General features: G+C 29.5%; 1 long non-coding RNA gene across 1 annotated transcript; it reads right to left on the bottom strand.

The window, feature by feature from the left end:
• Window positions 1-219: 219 nt before the first annotated feature.
• On the bottom strand, window positions 220-2308 carry LOC110009608 (uncharacterized). The gene is made up of 2 exons (XR_002284490.3): window positions 2138-2308; window positions 220-606 (listed from the first exon to the last, which is right to left on the bottom strand). It is a non-coding gene; the product is annotated as an uncharacterized LOC110009608 (long non-coding RNA).
• Between the last annotated feature and the right edge of the window lie 8834 nt (window positions 2309-11142).

Genomic DNA, 11142 nt, shown 5'->3' with positions numbered 1-11142 from the left:
TAATTTATTATTTCTAACATGATGTGAGATTATTATAAAAAGAGAAATTTAAGTGCTATACAAGATTTTTTTTTTTTTTTTTTTTTTTGTTGAAAATCAGGGATTAAATTTCGTATTCAGCCAGTATGCTGAAATCATTGAAAAAAAAAAAACACATTTCAGATGTTAGAAAAAGTAATCTGCTAATGACGTTTGGGTATCTCGAATGGCAAAGAGCAATAACAAGACATCACTTTCATGTTATCATTAAAATCTGACTTTTATACAATGAAACTTTTATACACATCTCATTGTGAGCAGAGCAACTACTAGCCTACAACTAATCAACACAAATCGAAATCTAGTTTATTTGCATATAGCATACACAAGAGTGACAAAAAACAATCCACAAACTATGTGCATTCCCTTCTGCAAATATAACATCTTTGCCTCAAGCCTTTCCACCCTAGCTTCAACATTTGCAATCCGCGCTTGCAACATCGCCAGTTGTGTCTCCAACCTTACATCAATGTGTTCCCTGCCATTTCCTACACGTGCGTAATCATCAACTTCCGAAGAATCATCTTCCCAAGGCTGATAGCGACACATTTCTATTCATGGCATATACTGCAGTAATATATGAAAATTATTAAGAGATAAAAAATATAATAGGCGAGTTATCACATTCTGCTTAAATTTATTATGCAAATCAAGTCAAAATTAAGATCTTGAAAATTTCATAAACTAAAGAAAAATCAAGAAATAATCATCCTAGTGGTTCATATCCGAAGTTCGTAACCAAGATTTGATTGACCCAACTCCAATGCTATTGCTATAACCCAGATAATGGACAATCAAAGATTTCCATGAAATATGTAATCATGCTAACCTAGACTCTTCCCGAGTCCTATACTCATAAAGGATAAGAAACATAATCATACCTTACGTGCTAAGAGCTAATAACTTTCACAATTCAAATCACGATTACAATGGTGAGATGGGGTGCTTTATCAGATTAATTAAATAGCATACTTCTCTTATATTCATTTTGAAGATTCAAATTCAACAAAGAAAAGCTTGTTTACTAAGGATGCCACGAATTGGTTTAACAGACAAGTATTAACACAAACATGGGCGAGACATTCATTCAGAATATGCATGCCTAATTCCTTTGAAATATAGAACTGAATATTAATGCCAAATGAATATATTTCAGTTTACAGAAAGACAACAAAAACCTTGGGTTCATTCAACATTGATCTTATTATTATACAAAACCTATGATTATATCTAGATCACAGGAGGAGATGTTAAACATAACACAACTAGAAGTTTCAAACATGAGACAAAAACTAGTAAAAAGAAAGCAAAATCTAACAGCCTATGAACCATCTCTCCTGAAGTCAGCTGACATAATCCATTTTAGAAACAAAACGGATAAAAATTTTATGTCAAACTAAAATTGTGAAGCAAACATGATTCACAAAACAAAATTGCCCAATCATAACGGTGAATTACAAGCAACACAAAGACACAGCTGAAACAAATTCACTAGAGTACCATTCATGATAGTAACACTTTGGCTGCGACACACTCACATAATCACACACGATTCAAAACCTCGAAGCTGGCTGATGATTACCGGGCAATCCCATAAACCTAAAGCTAATACAGACTTCTTAACTCAAAGGCTAATACAATCCAGAAACCCAAATTGCCATTTCAAATTGGTACTTGACTATCAACTATAACAAATTGCCAATTGGTACTTCTTAAAAAAAGAGAACAATCTATAACAAATTTAGTAAAGAAACACACGAACCCTTTTTTTGCAATTTCAGAGAAAACTCCAAACTCACCAGAACAAAGCTCATTATAATTCACCAAACATTTCTTTTGTGTATAGGATTATTAAACAGGTCAGTCCAACAGACAGAACTGCAGTTCTGTTAAGAGAACCGCTGACTACTTCTAATGCCGTCGCCTAAAGATAAGCTAAATGCCATTTTTGGCTGCTTACATTGACAGAAAGAAATTAAAGCGAAAAAAGAAAAGGAAACAAAAACCCTAAAAGAGAATCATGAAACGTTCATCAAACCGACAGAGACCCAATGGTCCAACTTTTCCATTAATTCATAAACAAAATTTGTAAGCATACCTCAGAGAGACGTAGAAAATCCTCCTCAAGCAACACTAATGCAATACTGTTCATTCGCTGTAGTTTATAAATATAGAGGATCAGCCATGGCTAGCGGCCCGCGGCCCGGCCCGAAAACGGAAGAGTCGGGTCGAATTTCTTAGAACCGGTTCTGGCTTAGTGTACTGTGTGACTTTCCTGTCGATCCAAATTCCAAAATATATGCTATTATTATATAAATATTAAATATTACCGGTTTTTTTTAAATTAAATATTAAATATTACCATTATGTGTTCTATAATTAATAATTTATATATAAATTATCTTTCAAAAAAATTTATACATAAATTTTTTATAAGTTATAAACCACACTGTAATCTGGCACGATGCATCTATTAATTATCATATTATATATTTAGAAATATAATTTTTAAAGTTGTGTTATAATACAATAGAATTTGACGTTTTATAATAAAATTTTATAAATGATATTTCATATTCGTTGACTTTGTATATAATAATTTACTTTTAGACATCATTATGAATACTATATTGACATTATCATGTACATGTAATTATATAGAAAACCATAATAGAATGTGTAAAATTTGATAATGCTACTTCTAGTAGAGTTTTTTTTAAATATTTGTTATTACACAAATACAAATACTTTTTTTCAACCAAAAAAAGGTGAAAATCCATGTATGTTTGTTTTTATCTTAGTTGATACAATTTTATTATAAATTTTTAAATAAGCTAATTTTTTTTAACCTATAATAATTTTAAAATGGGTTTTTTAAAAATAATAATAATAAATAAATAAAAATATTAATGAAATTAATTTCATCAATAATTTATTATTTAAATAATCAACAGAGATAATTTATATTCACAATTAGTTGAAAAAATATTATCCATTTAGTATCTCAATTAAAGTTTTTTTAATGCAAATATATGCAAAATAAAAGTCTTAATGTGAATCTATTAGATATATATTTCTCAAATGAAAATGGGCAATTGCTATAAATAAAATTAAAACTAATTTTTATTAGTTTTTTGATTTTTGAAATTTTAATTTTAGTCTATTCAAACCAAAAAAGTCATAAAAATATAAATTTATATAGGTATTATTATTCTTAGGTTTAAATAAGATATCAAATATTATTATTTTATTAATTGAACTAATAAAAGCATAAATAAATATTATTTCAAAAAATAGTACTAGCAGAGCTTTATATAAGTTTATAATATCAATCTTTAATTTGCTTAAAAAAATTATCGATATTTAATAATTAATATTTAATAGATAATTATATTTATTATCAATACACACATTGATAGCACTTAATGTTTATAGCAACATGTATATGAACTGCTAAAACTTTTAAATTCTAATATATATATATATATATATATATATAAAAAGCAAGCATTTTTTCCCTATAAAGTTAACATGTTACATATCCATTTGGCATTTTAATTTAACATGTGACATATTCCTTCAATTAGGCTTCCACTTGGCATGGTTTGATTTGATTATTTAATATATTAATGTATTGGCTTGATTTGGTTTGGTTTGAATTTATTTTGAATTAGTGTTTTTAGTTTGATTTAATTTGATTATTCAATGTATTAATGTATTGGTTTAGTTTGGATTTATTTTGAGTTAGTGTTTTTGATTTGGTTTGATTTGATTATTTAATGTATTAATGTATTAGTTTGGTTTGGATTTATTTTGAATTAGTGTTTTTGGTTTAATTTGATTTGGTTATTTAATGTATCAATGGCTTTGAGTAATTATTATTAATTATTAGTTTTTAAAAAATGATAAAGTTTAATAACAATGAATTATTCAATTAATGTATTAATGTATTGCTCTGTAATAAATCTTTACTCTCAAATTTGTGAAATAATAAACGTTTCCTCTAATAACCGTTAATGTATCTTTAATGTTTTCTATCTAAACGTTCCATTTATTATTTTCTTTAAATAGTGTAGTAATGCACTTTTTAAAATTTTAAATTATTTATTCTCAATAAATACTTTAGCTTTTTCAGAAATACTATATATAAGTTGTATCACTATATTGTTCTGTATTTTTGACAAATGTATATTGGTACCTGCTTATAAATATATTATTGATTTTTTTAAGTTTAGAATATTCTACATTTCAACTATTTCACTAATAGGGTGAGTAGTTCTTACTCAAACCTTTTTTTTTTTCCTTTTTAAAGATTATTTAACATATTTTTATAGACGTAAACTATCAAATCAATATATATATATATATATATATATATATATATATATATATATATATATATATATAAAGCAGGCAGAATTTTTCTTGGTATTGCCACGTAGAATTCCAAATTAATGACGTGTATGACTTAATTGTTTGTTTTTATATTTATTTGAAAATAAATTAATGTATGAGTGAAATAAACCATCTTAAATGTAATTGATTAATATAACGTTAGAGAATTAATAGTGTGTTAAATAACGATTTATATAACTTTTAGTGATATAAATAAATTACATAATTTATAAATTTTTATAATATGGATAGGTATTATTTTATATTAAAAAATTAAGAATTTTTGTATTAAATTAAATTATGTTAAATATAATTGATTAATTATAGTATTAATAATATGATAAGTTGAAGATTTATACAACTCTTAATTATTTAAAATAAATTATTTATTCATGAATTTTAATAAAATAACGAGTTAATTATTTTTTACATTAATTTTAAAATAAATCAAATTAATGAATTTTACCACCTTTCATTTTACTTTTTTTAAATTTATCTTTATAAATTTTAATATTTTAAATTCATATTCTTGAACACATGCCTATCTGTTAATTTATACTTTAATAATAAAAATCACGCTATATATTTTTTTTATTATGATATATCTTTATAATATTTTTTAATAGTATAATAAAATAAATTTTATTCAAATATATATATATATATTCTCTCAATTTTACTTTTTTTTTTTAACCGTGCATAGCATGAGTATATTGTTAGTGATTTTCCATAATATGAGAGAAGATATATGAAATTTATTGATTAATCAAGTCTAAAAATGAAAATAAATTAAATTAACAAAAAAGTTAACCATTAATATTTTTTATTTAAATCAATAGTACATCAATTTTATATATTGCAAAATTAACTATTAAAATTATTTATAATTATTCATTCAAAAAATGCAATGGAAAACTCATATTAAGTTTCACTTATGTAAATTAAAAAGTTTAACTTCAGGAATTTTAAATGAATAATCATTTAAGTTAAAGCAAGAATGTAATTAAAAAATAATAAAAAGGTTAAGTAGAAAAATAATATTGGATAGGAATGTAATTAAATAAAATATAAAAGGATTAAGTGGGTAAAATTACTATTGTGGCAAGAATTTAATTAAGAAATAATAAAAGGATTAAAAAAATATTATAGGATAAAAATGTAATTAATAAAATGTAAAAGGGCATAGTGGCACGCCTATTAGATATATATAGTAATTTTATAAATTATAAAACTTTAACACTTTTGAATTAAAATTTAGGGCATTGCTAGGTAGGTGTACTCCGGTCCTTCTTGACAATTTAAATATTGTATTAAATGAAGGCCCCACATGTTTCATTGAAACGAGAGCATATATTATGGAATGGGTCAAGTACTGTAATTATAAAGACATTGATAATATTGAGTTTTTCATTAGGGGAAGGAAGCTTAGAGAGGAAGTTGCACGCACGAGCAATATTGGTCTTTCATGGGGGAAAGGAAGCTTGGAGGGAAAGCTACACAAATGATTGGAAAATGGAAAAGGTAATTTTGATCATAAAGTGTCAAAGGAACAATGTGATCGGCGAAAAAAATATGGAGGAAGACGGAGGGAGATGGCGAAACATTATTATTTGCGAATTGGTAAAGAGCGTGCAGGCAGGATACAAGGTATTTTGAAGTAGTTGAGTTGTCCTCCACACTTCTTTCCTCGTGTATTTACATTGCAAAAATCAAATGGCATTTGCATTTAAATATAACCTAATCATAATATGAACCTTTATATCCATGTTTAAGTTGAATACAAACATCTGCTTGTGTGAGACTTGTGTTGTGGTGTTAATTTGTGCTTGAACAAGTGTTTTCCCTTGAGTAAGTTGTGCGGAAAGGAGCAAAGGTTGGTAAAACCTATAGGTCCATTTTGGACATGGAATTGTTGAACATGTAAATGAACGAACCTATCGCTTTAAGGTGAATGAGAAATGCAAGTGAAAAATGGCAATTGCGCTTGTAATAGTTTTGATTGCATATCTCAATCCGGAAGAAAGGGATAATGAACGACAATATCATAAACTAGTGAGGGTCATGTCTAGAATGTCCTGTGTTAAACCATCTAAAAGAAAATGATGATATACTTTGGATATTGAGTCCAATACAATAATATTTAGAGTTAGAATGGAGTTTTGAAGTGCAGGGTGGTAGTTAGTAGTGGCGATGGTAGATGTCAATGTGATAGTAATGAGTCCACAAAAAGTCTACGTAGTAAAATACTAAGACACGAAAATAACTGTAGTGGTAAGGTGAATAGTGAACGCGAATGGAAAAAGGTTACATAGACATGAAAGTTGGTCAATAATGAAAAAGGGATGTGTGATGCAGAGTGTTGAGAATATGAAAATATACAGTTGTTGTGAGGGCTATCATTAGTTTCTGAGGAGAACAAATTGGTAAGAGAATGAAATGCGTGGGTTGATTTATTGTAAGAGTGTATGAGGAGCAATGGATATGCGACCGTGACTCTACCACGGTTTAAGGCGGAGTTGAAAAAGATATTGATGTATAATAATTTGAGGAAGATGTTCAAGTTGAAAGTACTGTGATATTAAAAAATATAATGATAGTAGTATTAGTAAAAAATATTTTTGGGTTAATTTAAGGGGATCCTTGAACGATTTTTTGTTGGAAAGGACAGAGGTAGATTAGTACTAGAAAGGAAAAAGGAATTTACATTGTGTGTCTTAAAAACATAACAAACAATAAAATTACACGAACGGCGCGAGTTCGATATGCATACTCAATAATAATATACAACAACAAGAAAATTAAAAATGAACGGAGAAATTTTATTAGATTGTGTAAGTATAGAGATTATGCGTCCAATGTGTTGCAATATGTGTTGTGAAATATGTAATGAACAAAAGTTCGATGACTGAAGTAAAACTCATCAGTGCCTTTAGAATAGGCCAAAAATATACTCGGATTGCGGAAATGATACACATTTTCATAATTTCATATCATTCTATTTGCTAAATTGCCAAATAAATTTATTATTTGGTGTGATTATATTTAATTCGGTTTTTTATGTGTTTAAAAGATATTATAACAATAGAATGGTAAATAGATATAAGTTTGTGTGATGTGAATTTCATTCATGGAGTTCTATAAACCAACTGTAATGAACATAAGAATTAAAATTATAAGTGATACAAATACACACACCTAATTGCAAAAGAGGATATTCTATTCCCTAATTGACTTATTACAAGGGCAAGGACTAAGAAAGTTAGGGAAGTATTTGATGGATTGGTTAAGAAGATATTGGGGCCTAATGATAAAGTGTCAAATAAAGAGATGGGTTTGTAAGAATATCCAAGGCCGGTTAATATGATCCAAATATGTGGGCCTTAGGCCTTATAGTTAGCTTATTTTTAAATTAGTATAACTGGGCCTACTTCATTTGGCTTTATGTTTTAATTAGTTTTAAGGGTTTTCTACATATAAATACTTAGCTATCAAGCATTGTGGGATGATTCAGTTTATGCGTTTTATTTCAAGAGAGGTGAATTCTCTGTGGTTCTTCATTGAATTTGTTTTCGAACTTATCAAAGATAATTAATTTTTGTGGCATTTATCCTTTCACCTTGATATCTTTGGTTCATACTTCTAGTTGAGTTTTGGGTCAAGATCCGCAATTCCATCCAATAAGAAATTCCTAATAGGGTTCCTAATTTGGGACTTAGGGTTTATATATCAAATCTGATTTGGAGTGTCAAGATACTATTCTTGGGGTTCCGCATCAATTAGCGAATGGATGGAATAGTCAATCAGTGAAGATTTATATTGTAATGTAGACAAAGGAAATTGTGTGAAGGATCATGTTGAAAATTTTAAATAAAAGCAATTATTGATGCATAATATTGATGTATATTGTGTTGTTTTATTTGTTCCTACCCAAGTTATTATCGCATGCAAATGTGACTTAGAGGAATAATATTTGATATTTAATTGCAAACGCCTAAAGTTGGTTAATCTGATTAACATGAGTAAGACAATGCTTGAAAATTAGTAGTAGGACGTCCATAAGGTTGTGAAATTTAAACACGAACACGAATGTTTCGTGATAAATCACTAATTATGTCTATCATAATTTGACAGGAAAATTTCATGTCTGTGTCACATAATTAATGGGGCTTCCCATACTTTATTGCCAAAACCTAAGAAAGAATAACATCATTACTACCACGAACCTACATGTTTCCATATATTTGGATTCTCTCTCCATACTTACATCTCGCCTACCAAAACCACCATCGATCCTCGTATCTGCATCCACAGCATGTCGTATTTCACTCTCATTCCAAGCATACACCCTTGGATATGTGTACTACTTCATGACTTTTCCCAAATCTATATGGTCCAAGTATAAGATCTATAATATAAACAAAAGTAACACGGTTAGAGCATAATACTACCATCCTTTCATAATTATCATTATCATACTTCATATTACTTTAACTTTCCAACATATCTCGCTTCAATAGTTTATTACTTTCCCATGCACACCCCTCCAGTACCTATTGTTTCTTCCTTTTTAATTTTTTCAATCGCATAATAAACCCACACGTATTCAATTCATTATTTTATTTCTCACGGTGTACATAAACATTGTTCGTCATATTCTGACCATGCTTAGTGCACACACCAACATATTCAGTTGTCAATATACATGCACTCACTTCTTATGACCAACCAGTGTTCATAAACCATTATATCACTATAACATGAGTTCTTATAACACAAAATATTTTTCCCTTTTCAATTTTAAAAATTTTAATTTTGCAGTATCTGTTCATTTTCATGATTATGTGTACTACATCACTGATTAGAAACAAATTTGGCATTTATTTGTAAGAACAGCACACACCCACCAAGTCCACAACCGAAGCCATACCTACTGATCGCATTTTTAAACCGTTCCATGCAACTCACAAACCATTTTAGAACAAATTCCCTGCAATTATACTCATTCAAAGATTCGACACTAGTAACAACCTTTATTAATTGTGGGATAAACTAGTTGTGCTACATGGGACACAAAAATACACCAAGGGAAAATAATATAGAATTTCGCTGAAATTCCACCTTCCGCTCACATGACCTTATTCTCTCCATAACCTTTGCCTCAATGATTGCTTTTGAACCGTTACACTGATAAGCAAACATGTTCATTGCATCTTCTCCAACTTCCTTTGGTACTTAAAGCCCATTCCTCGATAAAGGGATGCCAAAAACCCACAACACCTAGTTCGGAAATAATCACACGGTAACACTATCCCTCAACTTCGAGCTAACTTTATCGTTGTTGAAATTCTCACACAACCAGTAACACAACTTCCTATCAACTTTCATTTAGGGTATATTTAATAGCTATCCAAATCCCATCTCCACGACCCATCCGTTTTGCTCATCCATCAATGTCTTCACCATTGCTCGGAGTGCCTTCGGCCAGCACCGTACATATGGACTCTACCACATACAAAAACTAATCCATTAAAATTCGTCATAAGTAAAAATTTACAAACATTCTTCGTTTAAAGCCCACTTGTGTTGCCTTACCACTTTGCGCTTTGCTTTCCTCACTTTAATTCTCCCTTCTCTATCAAGTTCATTGTATTCTATTTTTCATTCAAATATCATAAGACTCTATCATATGTCCTTCTCCTATTACTTTGCCCAAATGTGCAAGCACCTATCATCTCAGCATAATTACAGCCATATTACATGGATGTTAATCATTTGCAAACTAAGATTTTCTTCCTACGATTGCACTTCCCCCCCAGATTTGGGTGTCCTTAAATTTCTTTACTACTGCCCAAGCATCTTCCATTCAATTTCTCTAATTCTTCAAATTTGTACTTACACAATTTAAGAAAATACTCATCAACCTTTACTACAACAATTGACTGCCATTTCCTCGTTTCATCATTCATTGTAAGCCACACCATAATTTTTTTTTCACTTACCATTGCCTTCTACACATTTCTCAACCATCAAATCAAAATAATATACCTTAAATATGCAAATTAAAAAACCCTATCTATTGTAAATTAATACTGCTTGCTTATCGGCCTAGTGGGGAATTGCATATGCCCTTGCCTCACCATCCTTCCTGAACTCTTCCTACTTGGATCCGTTCCAACAACAGCTCAGCTTCACCACACAAGGTCTAACTGCCTACGGCTTTCACCTGCCCCCGCGTCTCAGCTACTCAAGCTTACTTGTCTGAGGAACTCAGACCGGTTCGACAAACTAATGATTTGCTCCATCAGCTATCCACTTACATCTCTCGTACCCCTTATATTACTCACCCACCATCGGCTGCTCCTACTTATGTGCCTTGATTTCCCTTAATTACATCTACTTGCCTTATACTTTACCCTAGTATCCACCTAAAAAACTTATAAATACAATTCTTTCATTTACATATTCACCCCTTTTTGTATTTTGGCAAATTCATGTACAAGCACTCTCTACGATACCTTCAGAGACTAGTGGGTCTTATTCACTACTTTCTTCCCAATTATTTTATTGCTCGCGACACGTCTAGGCTCCCGTTGTGTAGTTTTTTTATAAAATTTAATATCAAATAATAGAAAGATGTCAGAGTATCAATCTCCATAAGTCTTTGTAATTTCTTTAGCTCTTCTTAATGTTCATTCTCCCTTTGATGAT

This window comes from Jatropha curcas, chromosome 9 (assembly GCF_041381405.1).
Source record: "Jatropha curcas cultivar XTBG-Jc1 chromosome 9, XTBG_Jcur_1.0, whole genome shotgun sequence".
Taxonomy (NCBI): domain Eukaryota; kingdom Viridiplantae; phylum Streptophyta; class Magnoliopsida; order Malpighiales; family Euphorbiaceae; genus Jatropha; species Jatropha curcas.
Note: the sequence above shows the minus strand (reverse complement) of the source record. Positions and strands in the feature narration are given on the sequence as shown.